The 20,906-nt window shown below is 46.1% G+C and overlaps 1 protein-coding gene across 2 annotated transcripts in view; it reads left to right on the top strand.

Annotated features, from left to right (window-relative positions):
* The window catches only part of CXXC4 (CXXC finger protein 4), a 124,154-nt gene that overhangs the window by 42,153 nt on the left and 61,095 nt on the right, over window positions 1–20,906 (top strand). For both annotated transcript variants that reach the window (XR_006165648.1, XR_006165649.1), the window contains exon 2: window positions 19,167–19,297. The gene's annotated coding sequence lies outside the window, so the exon portion shown is untranslated. The remainder of the gene's footprint in view (window positions 1–19,166; window positions 19,298–20,906) is intronic.

Here is a 20,906-nt window from a genome sequence, read left to right on the forward strand (position 1 = left end):
CCAGTAGCAAGCCCTGTCTTTGGTACGTGCCTGTGAGGTCACTTCCGCAGGAGGAGCCGGTAGCTCAGCAAAAGACCCAGGATGGGAGCATGTGGTTGTGAGGTTGTTCCTGCAAGCAGCCTTCACGTGACTGGGAGATGTGCTTGTGAGGTCATTTTTCCAGGGGCAGACACAGAATATGTGGCTCATAGGAGAGCTGATGGCAGGAGACTGAGGTGTGAGGTGGTGAGGTCACTCTTCACCGAGCAACTGATTGGCTGATGGCCGGCACATTTCTGGAGTATGTGGTCACGGTCATGACGTCATCCCTGACAGAAGTAATGGCTGACAGCCCCCCAGCAGGGCTATGTCCCTGCCTGGGGTCTGCACCAGCTGCCTGTGGTTGTTGAGGGCCATTTCTGGTGTTGGGGTGGCTCCTGACACCCAGGCCAGTTTGGGAGGTGTCACTGGCCATCCTCCCTCCCTGCCAGGCCCTCTCAGGGCTGTGGTGGCTGGTGACTCACTGTGAACTTGGATATGGTTATGATGAAGAGATATCTCAAAATTTTGTGTCTTTCTGTGCGGTTGTGCTTGGCATGTGTCCATATGCTGCAATGCACCTTTTTTCCCCTCGGTCTTTTCCCTCTCCTTTCCCCAAATTGCTAAAGCATAGAGGTCTGCAGGCTGTGCTGAGTGATGGATTGGTTATAGGTGACACACCAGGACGTACCTGGGCCCTGATGCTGCGACACAGTGACCAGCTGTGGCATTGCCCCTTGGAGATCAAGGCCAAGGAAAAATAGCAATAAGCAGGGGGATGCAAACTAACCTTGCACTCTTAGAGGTCTCATCCCAGTAAGTCAGGAATTAATAAATTCTTCTTTGTCTTTTCTGACGTGGTGGGAGTTTGACGGCTGCTTCCTCAGTCCAGTCCTTGGGTGGCTGTTTTTTACTATGATGGACAAAATTCCCTCAACACTTGTACCGAGGCAACGTTTATTTCCTGCTCAGTACTATAATTAATCTCAGACACAAGTGGTCTGAGCTTTTCTGGCATATAGATAAGATCCCTTAAGCACCACATTCCAGAAAGATGCTTTTAATTGTCAGGGATAGTCAACATTTTCTAACAAAAGTGGTCTACTCACAGGTCCCCTTACAGTCTTTGAGGATCTGCATGTTTCTTTGCGGGAGTTTTGTGGGGTTTGTTGTTTTTTTTATTTATTTATTTTTAATTTTGTAGTGGAGACCTGAATACTGTTTGCATAATTCCCAATTAAGCAAAGGTATTATTTTTTTGAGAAGTAGTCTCCACTCAGAATTTTTCCCTCTTGAAGAGGGCAGTTCCCAGCAGATACCATCAAAATCCCCCCCAATTAAATTTTTGTATGGGGAGGATTTTAATATTTTAATGATTTTTAATTTCAAAGACTTGGGATAATCTAGAGATGTTCCTCCTTGATGCAGACCATTGTGTTGGTCAACATGAATGCAACAGCCTAAGCTTCTGCACAAAGGAGGAGACCAGGCAGTGGGGGAGATGGGGCTGCGTAAGTCCCTGCTCCTCAGATTCTGGCTTTGGAAGGGCTGCACCACAGCTGGATTCACATCTGGCTTATGCTTAAAAGCATCTACACACACGCCAGCTTCCTACTGTTTATACAGCTGTGTTTTAACACACCAAGCTTGTTCTGGGCTTTTGTCTCATCATGTGGTAAAAAGCTGAGGCTGGGTGGTATTTCTTTTGGCATGCTGCCTTGCAGGCCAGGATATCTGAAAAGGAGCAGCGTTGGTGCTGGAGGAATACCCCGTCCACATGGGCATCCCACCCCTTCTGGTTTCAAAGTGCTAGCTTGATTTATACCCATATAAGTATACATTTATACACATCCATACATTTATATACATCTCTCTATATATGTTTTTCGAGCAGTTCTAAGAGAGGAAAAGGAAACATCTTATTCTGATGCAGATATGCACATCGTCTTGTCTGTATGAACTACAACTCTGCCCTATGTGTAGTTTCAGCTCAGATTTGGGCAAGTAATGGAAAATGGTGAAAGTTAACAGCTGAAGTGTTGACCTCTGCTTCTGTTGGAAAGGGAGTGCAGTGCGAAGCAATCTGTTCAAGGTGGCCTTGGGTGTGCTGGGAAGAGGTGCTTGCGACAGCAAGTAAGGAAAACAAGTGGACTTTATCAACAGGAATTATTTTGTTTAAAAAGTGAAGCTAGAAGTTGGGTTAGGAGAGACAAAGCATAAAATTATGTGGTTTGTAATTCATAGAAAGAAAAAGAACAGTGACAGACATCAATAAACTAAAAGATTTGGTAGGTGAAACCCTATGAGAAGCATTGCTGTAGTTAGAGAGTTAGGAAAGCAATACCATGGAGCTGCAGAGGCAAAATTAGAAGGTCCAAAGTATAAAAATAGGTAAAACCTGCAAATGACATAAAGAAAAAAAATGTGTTCCATGGGTATTTTATTTACTTCTCATGATGACCAGGAAAGGGCGGCCCACTGTTAAATGAGGTGGGAAAGCCAGCAATAGGTGAAGTCAGCAAGACAAAAGCACTATGTATCTTTTTCTTTTTTCCTCCAGCTTTACCCATGTCATCACAAATGAACATTTTTTAGGTTGACAGTGCTCATCTCAGCACAAGGAGGTCGAATTTAGGGTAGAAGGAGAAGATGGCAGGATATTTTCCACTAGACTGGGTCTGAGTGAGCTCACAGAAACAGTCATTTAGCTGTTGGCAATTTTTTTTCGAGAACTGGTGGTGACTAGGGGAGGTGCCTGAAGCATGGGAGAGGATAACCAGAGTGCCCACCTTTGAAAAAAGGCAAACCAAGGGGGCCAAGGAGCTATAGACCAGTCAGTCTATGTAGTGCATGGAGAAATGCTGGAAGAAATAATCAAGCAAATTATTTATGAGCCTCTAGAATATAGCATGGAGATAAGTAACAGCCAATAGGGATTTGTCAAGAACAAATCACGTCAAACTCACCTTATTTCCTCCTATGACAGGGCAATAAGCCTTGTGGAGAGGCAATGAATATCATATATCTTCTCTCAGTGAGGCTCCTGACGCTGTCTCACGCCACACTCTCCTGATGATGCCATGGGGGCGCGGACCAGGAGAGGGAGAAAACCACCCACAATGAGCCGTTACTTGTGTGCCCCATCCCCGTGGAGGGATGCACGGCGTTTTCATGGATCCCTTTGGGATGGGTGAGGGAGAGCAGAGGTGGCGAGGGAGGAGAGGCAGGGATCCCATGGGAAGGATCTTCAACACGCTCATGGGAGGCAGCGGAGAGAGCTGGAGAAAAGGCAATGTGGTTCAATAAGGACAAGCACAGAGGACTAGTTTTAGGTAGGAATAAACAGCACACATCCTGGGCGAGGAACCGTTAGTGAAATAATGGATCAACAGGGAAAAAGGATCTGCTGGGGTTGGAGAGCATCACAAGCTGAACATGAAGCACGGCTGTGGAAAAATCAGATGCCTTGCTGGGTGAAGTGAAGAGGGGAATTGCAGGCGAGCGAGGCTTTCTGCACCACTCAGTGCTAGCAAGGGCTCAGCTGGCATTGTCTGCCCTGGTTTGAGCACTGCTGTTCAAGAAAAATATGGATTAATTGGCCAGAGTTCAGCTGAGAGCACTGAGGGTGAAGTGCAGTCCAGGGAGCATGTCCTGTGCGTGATGGTGGGAAGAGCAGGGTTAATCTAGGCTGAGGGTCCCCAAATGATGGGTGCAGGAAGGTGGAGGATGAGGTGATGCTCTCCCTGCTGCAGACAGGACCAGGAGCCATGGCTGCATAGCAGGAAGGGACCAGGAGGCTGGAAATGAGGGAAATGGGCAGTAGAGGTGCAAAGCACTGGAAGAAAGTGTGTGACCTGGGCAGGGGAGAGGTGGGATGGGGTGGGTTAGCCGCTGTGATGAAGAGTTTGGGCACTGAGCTGATCCCACCGGGTGAGCAGACAGGGTGGTCCCTGGGGCTCCTTCCAGCCCTTGTTTAATGGCAGGGGAGGAATTAAGGAAGGGGGTGGGTTTATTTTCCTAAAGTTTTCTCTTCAGCCTGGGCTTTGTGCTGCACAAGGATGCTCTCCTGCAATCAGAGCAGGCTGCTGCTGCCTTGTCAGCGTTTGGGATACTCTTCTGTCGACATGCTGAAACGAGACCTGCGTTAATCAGCACAACAGGGAGATAATTAATTATTCTCAGCACCTTCTCAATGGAAATGTTAGAAAGGAGGGCTAAACCGTCGCTGCTGCCCCCCTGTAATCCTATGCCACGGCTGGCTTTATTGGCTCTAAGGGGAAAAGAGGCACATTTGCTTTCCCGCTGATACGGCGTTAAGCATGCTCACTTCACAGGCGCGTGCAGATGAAAGTGTAATTGCATGGAAGGTGAATTGATTGCAATTAACCTCGGGACTTGGCCTCGGGCTGGGGTGTCCCACCTTCCTCCCTGGGAAAGTGCCATCAGGGGCATAGCGCGCGGCTGATGAACACGTATATCATGGCATGAAACACATACGTTATGGGAGAAAGTACATAAATCATCTAGGAAAACATGTATTATACCGAAATGATCAAATTATAAATGAAGCACATAAATCATGAGATTACACCGTTGGATTGTATCTGGGACCATAAATTATACAGTGAAGCCTGAGGTTCACCGAGAGGTTCACAGAATAATGAAATGGGACTCGTATAACTTAAGGAAAACACCGTTGTCTCCATGAAATGCAAACGCAAACATCCCATCCGACCCACATGTATTTTTGCAACATCTTCTATCAGAAAGGCTCACAACAATAGGGCCAGCTAAGCACAATAAGCCCCAAGGAAGCCTCCCCTGCCGAAGCAAACAACGATTACACATTAAAAAGCATGTTCGAAAGATAAGTTTGTAAGGAAGATAAAAAGTCTCCAGCAGAGCTGATAGTTGGACGGCGAAGCTGCTCTGAAGGTTGGTGACACGCGAGCAAGCTGAAAAAGCCTCGCTGCTAAGTGCGAAAAGTAGGAAGAGTTATTCTGTGAGCAGCCGCTTGATTTCCTATTGATGGAGAGCGCGGGGTGCTGGGACTGGTGGGGCGCTCGGGATGGTAGCTGGAAATGGGCTCAGCAAGGCGCTGCTTTGCAGCTGCAGCTAGGCAATTAAAAGTTAACATGAAAAAAATTCAAATCGATATGCTCTAGAATTGGAAGCCAATGGAGTTCAAGGGAGAAAAAGGGGAAAGGCATATTGAGTGCAGTCATTTCGTACCTGATCTTCTGCTGCTTTTTGCTTTTGTTGGTTTATTTTCCCTTCCTTGCTCACTCCCCAAAGTAATTTGTTTTTTAACCCCCTCCCCTAGGTTGGTTGTTCCAACAGATACAATTTAGAGAAAGAAAGGCCAGTCTAATAAAATACAGGCTCCTCATTTTTTTTTTTTTTTTCAAAATAAAGCTTTGCTATTAATCAAACAAGCATTTGTGAAAGAGGCTGGCTGACCTTTGGCTGCTGCCAGGATCCCATGTAACGGGACGAGTCAGGGCGTTGTTTTTTTTTTTCCCAGTCGGTCAGTGGGTGAGTGATGTTGGTGCTACAGCATAACTCTGGGATTTACACCCATTCCCAGTCTTGCTGAGCTGGTGTTTTTGTTGGCACATGTATACTAGGGGATTCCTTAGTCGTAAACAAAGTGTTTGACCCATTTCATTCCTCAGGGCAAGCGTGAACTGGAGCCAACTGAATTTATGTACTGGGAATGGCTGGTTTATGGCTGACCCTGGAGGGGTACTGACTCAACCTATTTCTGGCTGAAGATGCTAATAAGGATGCAGAAGTTGTCTCAGGTGGGCAGCAAAACTAACATTTAAGGGAGAGTGCCTAAAGTGTTTTATAGTACATAGACATAATTTTTAATTAGCAAGCATACCAGATGCAGCACCCACTCATACGTAGTAGCAAAATCCATCTTCAGTAGCAAAACCAGCTTTGGCTCGGATGCTCGGCTCCTGTAAGAGAGGGTTCGCTGCTAATTTATTCTCAGCAAGCTTGGGATGGGAACCTGGGTTTGTATCATGGGAAAATAAATACACTTTCAAAGAAAAAGTGGGTTTTGGACTGCTAATCCCTGGGAGGGGGAGAGCCGCGCTCAGCCTCCTAACCAAAATAAGTTGGTTAAAAATAAATAAATGGTTGAGCCTGCTAGGTACGAGCATAATCATTTTACTATATGATCTATGCGTTTCATTAGTTGAGGTACGCATTTCGCTATAATATATGTGCTTCAGCAAATGATCTATGCATTTCTTTCTGGAATGTATGTGTTTCGCTGGAAAAGGTATGTGTTCATCAGCTATGAGTAATGCTCCTGACGGCACCGCATTATATTGCTCGGCTGGTATCAGCGCAGCATTACACATCCATTCCCTCATGGCCGCGGAGACGCCAATTCGGCAGGACAGCACATCTCTGGCCCTGTCACTCCGTGCGGCGATGCCGTGCGGGCCGGAGGGAGATGGTGCGAAGGAGGGGCGGCGGGGGGGCTCCTGGGCGATGCCTGCCTGCCGGGCCCGCGTTAGAGGTGCGAAAAGCAGCTGGGGGGGGGGGCTGCGGCAGGCGGGCCGGGCTTTGGTAGCACCCACGAGGGGCTGCGCCCGCTGGGGATGCGGAGCGGGATGCAGCCGGAGCTTCGCCTGCACGCTCTGTCCTCGAGCGCTCAGCGGTCCCTTCTGGTCGCCCGGCAAAGCAGGGGGGGGGGGGGTCTCTGCTGCTTCCCAAGCTCACCCAGTGCAGTAGGATCCCCCCCCACCCCCAGATCCAGCGCGCCAGCCCCTGCCTGCATCCCTGCAGAGGGATCCCCATCACCGCTCCACACCTCGAATTTCCTCCTCGGGTTCCTCGGCATCACCGTTGCCTTTTGGAAACGGCCCCTGCCAGCACCAGAGGCGACTAAAACTATGTGAATAATTGAGAAAAGGTTTCCTAACTGCTTGATAATCAATCCCCTCCCCCAGTGAGGCTCCTCACCCGTTACAGCATTGTTATTCACTTGTAATGACATCGCTTATTACAGCAGAATACATATTAGTCTTAGCCATAGGACTAATGATTTGTATCTGAGCCTTCATTTTAAAATCACTTTTCATCAATACATTCATTTTTATACATACAGCTTTATATAATTTATTGCACATATTTCCCTTTACTGACCTATTTTGCTGTACCCTGCATCTATCACTGTAGAAGCTATTCTGTTCTTCCAAAAAAATCCTGCCTTTTCTACTTTTCCGTTCATTAATATGCTCAGAAGCTGCAGTTATATGTATTTTTTTGCATTATTTTATAGTTTTCTCCCCTCCATCTGAAAAGAAATGTTGACTCTGGAGAGAATTGTAAAATCTGAATGAATCTGAATTAATTAGGAGCTCTATTGATGTTATGTAATGCTCGTTTCAGTTTACCCAGTATATGTTTTCTGATTAGTTCCACTCGCTTTCTTTCTCTCTCTCTTTCTCTCTCTCTCAAAAAAATTAAACATTTCGTAGCATGTCATTTAGTAGCAGCAGTTTTAAAGGAAACCATTTCTGATGGAACTAGTTCAGCGCTGAAATAGGGCTGAGTGTAGCTCATGCTCCAAACTGGGTCAGCCGGGAACACTGGAGACCATTAGGAGACCTGGAGTGTCTGTTTTCCACGAGGGAATAAATATTTTGGGTCAGGTCCTCAGCAAGTATGAGTTAGAATAGGTCACCGATTTATAAGCAGCTCCGGATATATGTTGTTATATTCACCTCTCAGTAATGCGCCAGTCACCGAGCAACAGGATCATCATTAAGGGCCTCGTTAAGAGTGGATAATGATAGTCCCTTTTGCCTGCGAGTTTGGGAAGCAGCAGTGTCATGGATGAGCCCAGTATTCTGGATGCTTTCATCACCCCTTGGCACCTGTGCTGCTGTGCTACCCATGGGCTCAAGGGACACCCCCTTGTGCTGGGGTGTCTCGAATGCGGTCCTGGCCAAAGGACCCAAACCAGGGAGGAGAAGGGAGCTGGGAACGCAGCCCTGGGGCTGGAGTGACAAGCTCAGGGACACAGTGGGGGGTCCTGTGGGGTCCCCCATCACTTTTGGCCACGGCCTGGTGCTGATGCAGCTGCCCCTGGTGGGAGCTGCTCTGTGCTCCACAGCTCCATGCCAGTCTCCCCAGTGGAGCGGCACCCGGCTGGAGCAGAGCAGGCTCCTTGAAGTCAAACCTCAGGTCCTACCCTTGTCTTCCAGTGGGACAAGCTCTCCCCTACCTCTGTCTCAATGTAATTTCTCACCGTCTTTCTCCAAAACGATGCCTAAGGGTATGGCATGGTTGTGCCTGAGGGTGTCTTCAGGCCCCGTGCAATATGGGGTGTGAGGGGAAAGTTGGGGCTGAAGGTGCTGTCACTGGCGAACATTGCAGCCACTGTCCTTGATGGACATGCTACTGGTCTGCCACTGGTCTGCAGCACCCTCCTTCCCTCTTGAGAAGATGATAGAAGATGCTCTTGCTTCCTCCCCAAGAAGCACAGTTCCCGGCTTATCTCCTCCTTCAGCTTTTTTCCTCATCCTGTTTCATTCGGGGCTTGCAGGGCACATCAGGATACCTGACAAATATTTGCTGACTCAGGACTATGATTTGTGTACCGGCTTCTCCATACTCATTTGCTGACTATAAATTTTTATGTAGACTCTGGGACATGCTTTTTTAATTTGCTGCGAATTGCTGTATCCTTTTCAGATGTTTTTGCTACCATAGCATTATGGTTATGAAATGAAGTTCAAAGAACACTGGTGGGAAGAAGATAGACTGAAGCATTACTTTAGCTTGTAAAAAGTCTATAGGTTTTGAAAATAAAAAATAAGGGGGGGGGGGCGTGAATCAGATTATACAGATGACCACAAATCCTAAATTACTCTGGCGTTTTGGTCATCGTCTGCAACCCCAATGGAGAGATAAATCAATTTGCAGCAGCTGCAGACAGCTATCTGAGCCAGGGCCAGAACAGCTTGACTGGAGAGGCATGGTAAAAGTTAAGTGGCTGCTATCACAGGAGGTTTCCTGAAGGTGTGGAGGGATGGGGGAAGGACAGGGAGGAAATGAATCCATAAAACAATATTCCAAGTTAGCCTGCCATTTTTATGAATTCAAACATATATGCGGTGACTGACATTTGCAAACTTGATGTGCTCCTGCCTGTTTCCAATCTCTAAAAGTAACTCAGAGTGAAGGAGGGTGTAGTTGTCCGAATCTGCTTTGTTTGTTGCAGTCAGCTGCTTCTTATTAGAATGTGATTTAATGTGCGTGGCAGCAGTAAAACTACTAGTTTTATGTTCTTTTAATCTCAAATGGAAGCTAAACTTGGTTTTCCAAAATGCTAAAAACAGCTGTGATCTAATACAAGATTCTTGAAGGCCATAATTCTGGGATTTTGTCAGGGTAGAAAATCTTTAGTAATAGTGTCCCAGATTGTCAAGATAAAGCATTTACAATGAGATTTTTTTTTTTTTTTTTTTAAACCATGGAAAGAATATTGTGTAAACTGTAGTTAGTCTGCCTCTCGCTGCAGCTTCCTTTACTTTTTTACCTTATATGCAGTTAATTTTGGAATGTATCTTCAGAGATTCTCAAAATAGCCTGCAATATTAGTGCGCTGCTCTTAAGCTTTTTGCTTTGAATCTACAAAGAACAGCCTCAGTTGGTTAATGATTGTCTAATATTTGTCACAGGCCATCTTTTCTGCAGATCCTTTTTCCATGTGTGATAATCATACACTATTGTAGACCTATGGCCGCAAAAGGGTTGAACAACATACTCAACGCATCCATGTAATGGGTGGCATTCTCATGCCAAATAATTTCAGAGTGCTATCAGTGCCAAATATATTCCTGGCTTTAAATGCTGTTTTCCCCTTCATTGTGCATGTAAGCTCTGCTTTCCTTGCCATAACTCAGTGTTTGGAGTAGCTAATGATGGTGTCTGATGATGCATTTTAATACATATAGCAGGCCAATACATGTGTATAAGAAGCTACCTGCCTCCTATTCTTCCTCCCCACATCAAGCAACAGGCAGACAAAGGCAGAGATGGATTTTTATTTTTCATCTCAAGATTGGTGACGCAATACCAAATGTTGGTGGGGTTAAGGCAGAAGCCCATCAGGAGAAATCAGTTCTTGTGGAAATGTCCACGGAGGCCATTTCCTGGCACTTCCTCCAGGCACTTTCAGTGAGTTGAGGTCTCTGCACAGAATTTTGGATTTTGAAGCCTATAAAGCATAAACCAAGATAAAAGCTTGAAAATTGCGTCAGCTGTATGGCAGCTTCCAAGTGGTACTTTTGAAACATAAGTACAGGCTGACCTTCTTACCCTTCAGGCATATGGGGGGGTGAGTGAATGGAGAAAGAGAGAGCAAGAGAGCATGGCATGATCTCCAGTCAAATCAACCATTTCCCTGCCAATACCACTGGTTTCTCTAATTTCTTTTATGCTTAATATTATGGAAAGGATGAAGTGTTTCAGACCTCCTTTGTGAACTACTCTAACACATCATTTATAAGGACTGCTTAGTAAAACTTTATTGATTGCACCTCAGATCTTGATAGGCTAATATCACAGCTGAAAACTGGTTTGTGAAAATTTTTGAGTGATTTGTGAAAATTTTTGTGTAATAAGTAATGCTCATAGGGCAGGGGTTTTGTGTGGGATAAGTCCAGAGAAGAATGAAAAAAAAAATAGGGTTTTCCCAGCCTGAACCAAGAGCATGTAGGAAAACGATATCGTTGAGGTCTTTGTCACTAGAGAAGATTTCACAGTGCACAAGTATACTGTCTAGGACTTTTACAGAGGTTGGTATGGGGTTCTCCACCACTATAGAAAAACCCTCCATGTTCAAAACTCTCCTCTTACTGCCTGAGCAAGACAATACGTGAATAAGGAAGTGTCTATAAGGGGGAACTGCACCCCTTCGAACCCAAGAGAGGGCTCCTGTTGGGAAACCAGTCTGTGCCCTCTCCTGGTAGTCTGCTGGTTGGCTTCCCAAAGGAAAAGGTGCTGGTCACACATGTTTGGGGGCAAATGTCTGAGGACATGTCAGCCTGACAAAGAGATCTCTAAAAATTCAGGGTCTCTTGAGGGCGGTGGTTATTCCAGAGGGGCGAAGTGGGGGAACTGAAGGGCTTCAGAGAGTAGCAGCTACTCATTTATGGCTAGAAGTTTCGCCATGATCCTGATTACCATCACTGATGGATTACTCAAGCCAAACTTCATCATCATCGTCATTATTATTATTATCATCATCATCACCATCATCATCGTCATTAATTTGAGGCAGGAACTGTAGAGGTTACATGTATGTAACCCACAATTACGTTTTTAACAAGATTTAAGCCCTCAATAAGAGGACAAAGCAGAGAAATTTATTGAGCTGCTCCTCTATAAAGCTGTTGGGGCCACATAGCTAAAGCTCTCTTGCATGTAATAACCAAGATCATGGCTACAATTCCATGGACCTTTCTGAGGGTGAAAAGAAATCCCCAGTAATCCTCAGGATCTGGTCATAGCCTTCAGGCTGCATGTTCATGGCAAGGTTGGAGAGCTCTTACAACACTCCATTTGGTGTCTGAAATGCTATTCGGAGCTGAAGCTGCTCTAGGAACATACGGTTACGTCACAGTAATCAAGTACAATCAAATCCAAGCTTCCACCTGCAATTTGCAATTGCATTTAGTTGGGGTTTTTGTATAAGCAATTGTGTCATACCAGTAACACAGGTTGATTAATTCAAGGGATAACATGATGCTACGTTAGCCTTACAGAACAGTTGTTGCCTGGGTTTGCTCCAAGAGGAACCTCACATAATTAACATGACTCTCACCCTTTCACTTTTAACATGCTTCCTAATTAAGCTCTCCAGGATCTGAACTTCACTTTCTGGCCGCAGTGGCTGCAAAATGATTTATCCCCTGATGATGGTCACTAGCGCCAACCTCACTGTCAGGGAAGCACACTGATGTGTTTAACTCTTTGAATTATTTTATCCCTTCTTTCCTGTTTAAGTATAGAAGTCTGGCACAAAAACTTACATTTCAAAGCCAGAATGTAAATATGCAAATGTGTCTACGGGCCAACTCTTACCCATTTGTGTGTAATGGACATATACATAAGATATTATAAGGATGCATATAAAAAGCCTTTGACCTGTAATTAGCCTATCTTGCCTTTTTTTTTTTTTTTTTATCTTTATGTCACTCCATTTGCAGATTAATTAAACCTAATAGATGTAATGAAACGCAAGGAGAGCTGATCGCTGTGCAGAGATTTAGTATTGATTTGTACGCTAAACTGGCTTTAGTGGATTTTAAACAATTATTGTCAATAGATAAATTTCTGCAGTAACTGTTTTATGTATAAACAGATCATACTGATGTACAAGGTCTACCTCTGTATATAGCGGATAATTAAAAACCCCCACCTCATTTGTATTTACACAGCACCTCCAGAGCTTTGGCCGAAAGGTGCTGTTTACACAATACTATTTTAATTTCACATGACAAATGTGCTACCACAAAGCTAAACATTCATCATTACCCGGGTACGCTTTTCCCTTCTGCGGGGAGAAGCGCCGTCAACTACTGACACGGGCTCTCCGCAGATAACACCTGCTGGGGAATAGCAGTTGCATTCCGCAGAAATCCCATTTCCCAAAAAAATCTCCCTGGAGACTTGCCCAGGGGCCAGATGGGGCCCCAGGTACCATGGCCCCCCGAATTGGGCTGGGCTGCCCAACCTCCCAAGGCCACGGTTCCCTGGCTGGTTGGAACGGCGGCGGAGGGGGCTGCGAGGGCAGGCAGCCCCGCCTGCCCGCATCCATCGCCGCTGCTGAAATGGGAAGGACGTGGAGCTGGCGATGATGAGGAGGGTTCGCATGAATCCCCCGAGCCAGCGAGCAGGGTTTCCTAATTGTCAGCTGCGCTGCGCCGGGCTTGTTTAAAATAATTAGAGTGCGGCGGCTTAAACAGTCTGGGGGGGGGAGGGTTGGGGTGGGATTTTTTTTTTTTTTTTTTTTTTAATCCCTTCGTATGGGTTTTTATCGGTTGCTATCAGCTCTCTGCTCATTTCTGACACCGTCACTCTGCCAGGCGGGGGGATGGGGAGGGGGAAGAAAGGTATTATATTTTAAGTACGCAAACGCAGTCAGAAAGAAACAGGATGAACCAGCCTCAACATACACGATGGATGGAAACAATACACCCAATACATCCAAACTACATTATTTAAATAAGGGGGGGGGGAAGAAGAGAAAAATCTGCTTTCTCCTCTTCCTCCTCTTTTTCCTCCAAGAGGGCTAGCTGAAATCTTTCTTAATTACCGCTTATTTCAATGACAGAATTGTAATTTATCATTTAGTTGTAATTTGACATATGTTCACACCTTTGCCATTTCCAATTTCCTCCTTCACTCTAATTGTCTGCCTGGCTCGCCTGTCACGCGCGCCTCCTGGGATTAATTCGAGCTGTCTGTCTGCAGCGGGCTGCCGGCGTGCTCGGGGCTGCCGGGAGCGTGACAGTGTCAATGCGCACACCGTTTAGCCAAGGCATTACCCGGCCGTCACGCTCCCACCCCTCCTCAGCCCTCAGTGTTTATTGTTTAGCCCGTTTTTGCATTTGTGACTTTTCGGGGTTTTATTAGACTCTAATTACGCTCCCCGGCTGTCAGCTGAAAGGAGAGGAAACCTTGCTGTAATTAGTGGGAGGGGGCCCCGGCAGCGGGGATGCACGGACGGTAGATGTCTCTCGCTCTGCCTCGAAAATGCACACTGGCTTTAAATGCTCTGCCTTCATTTTCCTCCGTGGCTGTTTATGCTCCTTTCTCCCACTGACGTGGCCTCGGTAGAGCCACGGCACCCTCCCTCCCTGGCTTTTGGTCCCCCCCCAGCCCTGCTCTCCCTCTTTAACACTCTACATCCTGCTTCAGCATCCTCTTAAAACAACCTTTCCACGGCCAGGTCCTGCTCCACCCCGGTGCAACTCCACTCGCTGGGGATGAATTTGGCCCAGGGTATGTTTGCTTGCTGAGGATGGTAATATAGCAGGGAAGGGCACCTGATGCCCAGCGCATGAGTATACACCGTGGCTAAAAATTAACCTACCAGAAGCTGCTTTGGTCGCCGAGGAGGTGTGCAGGCTCCTTTCCCCATGGCCGGTCCTGCTGTGCTCATGCTGAGCTGATCTCCTTATCCGTGTAAATCTGCAATGTGCGAGGCTGCCGCTGCTGCTCCAGAGAGGCTGCTTGTTTTCACCAAGGAAAGCGGTATTTCACCAAAGTGTTGCAAAGTAACGCCAAAAATCATATTCTCAGCCACGCTTTTCATGGGTAACAGCTGAATTCACACCGTGACTTGTTACCTGGCCCCCTTTTCTCCATCCCACCCAGATTTCTCCCAGAGGGTCCCCTGCGGACCTGTGAAGCACATATGGATGCTATACACCTCATTCTGGCAGGGTGTCCAGCACAGCAGCAGCACCCCGATTTGCCCATGAGGGACCACCCTCAGAGCTCCTCTTATGGATAAAGACGACCAGAGAAAGCTATTTGGTGTGGCTGCTGCTATGTTTTTTTGATTCAGTCTTTGCCTGAGAGGACAGAAAACATCCATTCTTTTCCCAGTTTTCCTGGGGGATTTTTTTATACAAGTGTAGGTGCATGGTCCAGGGCTGTTTGCAGATGTTTCAGAAGAGCAGGACCAGCCCCAGCCACAAAAAAGAAACTTTTTTCCCCCAAGAGAAACCTGACTCAACCAACCAGCTGAGCATCTGCTTTGGACAATTTGAAGGCACAAAGCATGCATCACCCTCTAGCTTGATTATCAGCACCTTCTACTGCATGTCCCACCCCCCCTCCCCTAAATCCCCATGTTTCCTCTGCATTTCTTTTGATACCCAAGTAAAGAGCTGTAAAGCAAGGAAAAGACATAAACTACCTATTTCAGCTGTTAAGTTACGCCTGAATATGCTGAACAAAAAGGTTATTTTCAAAAAAGAAGTAAAATATTTATTCATTTTCCAGTGATTTTAAATGACCCATCCATCAGTACCTGTGCCTGCAGGCACAAAAGAGAAACTCAGAAGCCAGGGTAAATTGGCCAGCATTGCCCCCCGCGCTGGCAATGTGGATGCTGAGGAAGGTGAATTTTGGAGCGGGCTCATCTGCACTGCATCCTGCATGCTCAGTCCCTGCACATAACCTGTATGAATGGTGAGCTCCGACCTTCGCCTTTATTTTTATCTGCTTTTTTCAACGGCATAGCCTTAGGTAAATGCTTTAAGCCCAGGCTTGATGACTCAGAATGCCTTAAGTATAGAAAATTAAGATAATACCCTGAAAATATAAACCCATCCGATTGCAACAATTCCTCCCTCCCTAAAATTAGCCCAAACCCATCACTGTAGGCTATCCTGAGCCTTTCCTGACATCACCTTGGCAACACACCACGAAAAGAGCCTGACCCAGAGAGTGCAAGCTAGAGGTCAGTGCATCTTGGCGCTTTCAAATCCCAAAGGAATTCATTTCAGAGCCAAGGGACATTAGGGGAAAAAAAAAAAAAAAAAAAAAAACCACAACCTAAACCACCACCCCAGTTTAGCTGGGTACAGTGTTTGGCAGCACCGTGAGAGGTTGGCAAGATGCTGCCTTTCGGGAGCCCCGGGCTTGGGGCCATTTGCCGTCCCGCGGCAGTGGCCGTGCGAGCAGGCAGAAACGCTCCTCGGAGCCCGGGTACACCGAGCAGCTAACGCAGAGCTGCTGGGAAATATTTGATGTCTTGTAGGAGGCAAGACTGAATGGATTTACATCTATTTAGATTTTTTTTTTTTCTCTCTTTCCATGTCTGCTTCCTACACCACTGACCTTCTAAAATTATTTTGGTACTTACTAACTTTGTTTTCTGTAGGTTGCTGTTGAGCGGGATTTTTATCTTCCAGCTTCCTGCCTCTTGCCAGCTAGGCTGGCCAGACTTCTCAGGCAGTTCTGTTTGAACACCAGGATTTTTCTGAAGTGTCTGCAAACTTTTAGGAGCCAGCATTCCTGTTCACCTTAGATGTCAAATTATGAGCAACTTGTGAAAATGCAAAGTGCCTCAAGCTGAATCCTAAAAAAGGAGGTCCTCCAAATACTTAGTCGCATGTGCCAGCTTTGGTGTAAAGACTGGGATATGAGGAGCTTATGATTTAGTATTAGTTCCTTGCAATATTTATGGCTTATTTCATATATTGGAGCTATTTCACTGGAAACGATGTTGAAAATCCATGTGCTCATTAGAAGTTGACGCTAAGTGCTTTTGAAAATTTACTTTCTTTTTCATTTCTCCTAGCTATCAATTTTGTTTTTGTTTTAAACCTGTCTTCCCAAGGTCTTACTCATTAATAGATAAGCAGTAATAAGTAGGTTATGAGCATACAGTAAGCTCATCTTCCATGCCGGCATACCCAGTGTACTTCCCGCCTAGAAACAAATCTGATTTTTCAAGGATGGGGAACTCCTCCAGCTCACAGAGGGTCTCTAAAAACTGCACACTTTTGCTGTATCTGTGACGAGAATGGCAAACTCCAAATAGGAAGGAATGAGTCAGTCTGGACCCCAGCTGGAAACCAGCCTTACAGGTAGTTGTCCTCTACAGTACCAGCTGCAGTGCTTTGTACTGTCAGTGGGGTGGGTAAAGCGGATAAAATAGTTGGGCTGAAACCTGAAATTCTGGGGGAGTGGAAGGAGGTGCTGACTTCTGTAGGGCTCTTTTTTTTTCCCCTTTTTAATTATTACCCTGATTCTGGGGCATATATCGCCTCAGCAGTGCTATTCTTTCACTTGTGTCACAGAACACATAGATGCTTCAGTACGGTTTCATCCTAACTGGTCTGTAACATACATTTAGGAGGAAAAACCCTCTCACAAGTAACTCAAACCCCAAACCTTGCTAGTCATTCAGTCATCCACAGCTCCCGTATGGCTGAACGGTGGGTGCAGTTGCACCCGCTACACCCCACAAACGAGAAGGCTCTGCCTTGAGCAGCACACCCCGAGTGCGAGGGACGGGCACTGGGTCCCCTGGTCTCTTGGGAGAAGTTCAGGTGCCAGCTGAAGGACTTGCCCAGAGCCCCGCAAGAAGGCAGCAGTAGAGTGCTACTGAAAGAGTTGTGCGTGGCTTTTCTTTGGTGCTCTTTCTTAGAGCACCTCTCTTTAGATTTCAACAAAAACCTCTGTTAATCCTGTTGCTGCTAATGAACCAAAAGAAAGGGGAGGAGACCCCAATAATGGGGGCTGCCTGAGAGGCCTTACAAGCCCTTTGCTGTACTCTTTCTGAGCATGTAGTAGTTTAGTATTGCTCTAGCTCTTACTTGAACATGATAGAGTACTCTCGTAGGTGCTTGCTTAAGAACAGATGAAGGAAACTCCTTGGCATATATCCTCAGTATGCAAGTTTAACATGTTGCATCCCTATAAAGCAAAACTAATTTTGTTTCAAAATAAAAAGAAAAACCCAACCCAACCAAACATAGTAACTGTGTCTATGAATATGAAACACTTCTTATAAATAATGGAGGAAAAAGCCTCTTTCATTCATGTATGAAGAAAGAGAGCTGAAATAATTTTGGTTTGAAGAAAGCACTCTCCTCTGTCCCTTAACCTTCACGTAGAGAACAAGCACCAACGTCTTGATCCCTAAACGTAATGTTCTGGGAAACTATGAGAAGGCAAAATCAAGGCAGTGTCCTCATGGAAATTGTTTTTGTGCATTAAAATATAGTGGTCGCCACTGGTGCCTGCGATAAAATTTTTATATGTAAAAAGTACCAGGCTATCACACTTTTTATATATGCATATATAAAAGTGACAGGCAGAGGAATAGGATGCCTGAAGCTGTAGGATACAAGTGTTATAGGCCACAGTCTTTTTAGGTTTTTTGTTTTGTTTTGTTTTGTTTTGTTTTGTTTTATCTCAATGGGAAAAGTTTTGTCATTAGCTTAAAAAATGCGATACGAATGTTTTCTTCTTTTGAGGACCGAACACACCAAGAGACCTTCCTTCTTTCATCCAGGCATTTAACACTGCTGCTTTCTGCTTGTTAGCATTTCAGGGTGAATTATGGCAAGTTGTGGGGGTGGTTCTGGCTGCTGGGACCGCGGGCACCTGCTGTACGGCTCAAGCACCCTGGGCATGGCTGGGGTGAGTGCGGGCAGGAGGGTGGTCACCAGCGCTTGCTGAGTAAAACCTCACAATATCTGAGAGCTGGCTGAAACGCTGTTTCTAGCATTGTGGTTTCTGTTCCTAGGCGTCTTTAAAAACGTAGAGAATGAATGCAGAAATAGAGGAGGTGAAAGGAGGAGCTATACCAAGGGATGCAGAAGCACCAGCAGCTGTGCATCTAGTCCAGAGCATCGTCTCTGGCAGCAGCAGCACTGGAGGCCTCAGGAGAATAAACGGGAATCCCTTACATAGGGAAACCTACTGCATGAGCTCCCCACCTGTCTTCCAAGAGGGACATGTTCCCAGCCACCTTAGATCCAGCATTTGCCCGTGGCGAGGACGGCTGGGATTCCTGCGGTAGCCCTGATATCCAGTTGCAGTTCGCCCCAGACTGCGTGATGAGTGGCTGTGGCTGCTGCAACACACTGACGTGGTGGTGACAGTGCATGTTGGACTGCGATGTACCACCATGGTTTCATGCCGTGGCAAGAAGAAGGCATTTGTGGGGTGACACGCTCCCCAGTTTCGTCAGACATGCCTTGTCTGTTGTACCTGGAAATTCTATTTGTATGGAAGTTGAGTAATTCAGGCGGTAAGGTTAGCTGGAGAGCGGTTTGGCTGGGGGAGACATGGAAATCCCAGAGGACAGTGCAGATGCAGATGTTTTGCTGATGTGTTGGGGGCTTTCTGACTTGCCTTTGTGTGCTGTGCATACATTTCCTCATCTGGGAAACCCCAGACAGAAGTATGTGAGGCCTACGGGAATGTACGTGTCCGTGAGCAGACAGACATGGAAATAAATATACTTTTGTGTGCATACTCAAATTGAACTGGTTGCCAGCCACCTGCAAATACTCCAAGCTGTGGCTCTGCTTCTTGCCTTAGACAGCAGATCATGACTTGAATTAGTGTCCCGTGCCTGACAGGACCGTGCCCTCGAGTCCAGCGTGGGACAACCTCTGTTGGGCAGCAAACATCTGCCAGGTGTGGGGATGAGGAGGGAAAGAAACTCTGGAGCCTCTGCAAGGAGCATCTAGTTCCTCCGACACCTGTCACTGTAAGTGCTGGATTTACACCTTGCGATTTGTTTGAAGGAAGAAGTTGGAGAGTAATGAAGTAATAATCTGAGCAGAAAAAGAATTGTTATCAGAAAATTATTTGTAATGCAGCCTTTAAAATAAATATCCCAGCTATTCCTGTGCTTTACAGTGTCATTTCTAACTCTAAAAAGCCAGTGTATAAATCTAATGGAGTAGCTATTCATAAAAGTTCAGCTTGAGTAATAAAAGTAACAATTTTCTGTAATGATATTTTATAGATTTGAATAAGACATATAAAATATTTTTGCGTTTATAGCATATGTAAAGGGAGTAAGTATACTATGCCTATAAAACAGGGATTACTTTTAAATTCTTAAAATATTCCTAGAACAAAGTAAATAATACTCATAATTTTTTTTTCTGAAAGACCAGTTGAAGGCCACGTAGAAAACTTTTCAAATATTTTATAGGAAAACAATTCTCCTGCAGCTTCAAAGAAGACATAGCACACTTCCCTCTCTCATCTTATAATAAAGGAAATTCGCAGGGTCTCTTTCCCCTTCCTGTTGTGTATCCCTCCTTCTGAGCCCTTCAGCCTGGTTCTTTGCCAATGTGAGTGTGTTATACATGAGGAGAAGTTGGACTTTTATCCTTTGTGATGTAATTTTCACAAATGCCAACTGAACATTGCAGAGAAGAGATTTTTTCATCAGGTGTGGGGGAGGAGGGAAAACACAAATCTGAAAGGCGGAAGGCCTGGACTTCTGATTTATTTTGCACTGATTCTGGGGAATAAATACCAAGTTTTAATGAGATACTGTGGATTGTGTGTGGAGGTAAGAGATATCAGAGCCTAGCTCTGACACCCGTGAGACCGTGCCGGGTTGAGCCATGTGTCCAGCAGTGGCACAGGGACACTGGGAGGATGGGGTTTGCACATCTGGGGTGCCCAGGTGAGGAGAATGGGCAGGCAGCTGGGCAGCATGCCGGGGTTTTACAGCCACGAGGGTACCAGTACCCTGGCACAGAGCTGGGGATGTCGCCCATAATCCTGTGCAAGTGCAAAGCCCAGTTAATGTAAGTAGCTCTAGTTTGAAAAGCCTTATGAAAGAAATCAGAAAATGTGTGGCATGCATGTGATTATTTCTAAACCTAGTTCTATAGGGTTGCTCTAAGGCACTGATGAGCGTTAACTTTTCCCCTCATCAATAAAATATGTTTCAAAATTGCTCTGTCCAAATGCGATTTGAGCTGCCTTCAGTGAAAAGCAGAGGGGTGCAATTCGATTAAGTGGTTAAAATAAGCCATAAAATAGATGAGGCCACGTGTGGGGCTGCAGCCTCCTGGTCTGGGCTCATGCCGATGCCCAGGCACTGCCCGGCACGGCCAGCCTCACCCCCCAGGCTGAAGCCTTTCCGTGGTGAACCGTGTCCTGTTGGTTTTCGATCAGAGCCCAGCAGGGTAAATTAGGAGCTGAGCAAGCCCGTGCAGCCATCGGGCTCGGCACATACCCCGACGGCCTCTCTGCTGGCGTTGGCTTTGCCTGTTCCCTGCCCGCTTGCCGCCTGCCTGCCTGCGGCTTGCCGAGCCACCGTCCACGGCTCAGCACCTGTGCGCTGTACATTT

The sequence above is a fragment of the Tyto alba genome, unplaced genomic scaffold (genome assembly GCF_018691265.1).
Source record: "Tyto alba isolate M040663 unplaced genomic scaffold, T.alba_DEE_v4.0 Super-Scaffold_23, whole genome shotgun sequence".
Taxonomy (NCBI): domain Eukaryota; kingdom Metazoa; phylum Chordata; class Aves; order Strigiformes; family Tytonidae; genus Tyto; species Tyto alba.